Consider the following 668-nt stretch of genomic DNA (forward strand, 5'->3'; position numbering starts at 1 on the left):
TTAACAGCTGATGGGGATGGTAATAGAATACACTGCAACCCAGGACAAATCCTCTTAGCACACTTCAACCACAGGAGCTTGCTCCTTCCCTAGAGCAAGTATGGATGTGAAGTTTATGCAGCTGCATCCCTCTTTCAAGTTAATTATATCACTCTGAGCAGTTCAGCTATGATCCCACACCGCAGTGTCTTGCACTTGAACCAGCCTGCCTATTTCCTTGGGTGCCTGCCACGGAGGTTGCCTCCCCGCTGAAATCCTGGCACATCACCTAGTGCTCTGTAATCCAAGTTTCTTTCAAGCTCAAGTACCCAGAATTCACCACTGTAGCCATGCCTCATGTCTCTACATGACTTCAGCTGATTTCCAAGTCTCCCTTGGGGAAAGGTGTATATTCAGCCTCATTTAAAAAGAAACCCGTTGCTGAAAACCAGGGATCTACAACCTACAATACAATGTACTACCTAAACCAGTTCCTGCATGGCTAATAAATAATATAAAGCCATTTCCAACTCCTAGTATTGATCCTCCATGTTATAATCCTGAGCATCTGTAACAGATACAACCCCACATCCCTGGCATTGGCCCCTTATCCCACTCTTCAAGTGTACTGAAAACAGTGTTGATAACACAGAGATGTCTTAGCTGTTGCTGAGCAGTGCTTAAATCAG

Source organism: Corvus kubaryi, unplaced genomic scaffold (genome assembly GCF_017639235.1).
Source record: "Corvus kubaryi isolate FWS band 111438036 unplaced genomic scaffold, C.kubaryi_AGA036_p1.0 132, whole genome shotgun sequence".
Classification (NCBI taxonomy): Eukaryota; Metazoa; Chordata; class Aves; order Passeriformes; family Corvidae; genus Corvus; species Corvus kubaryi.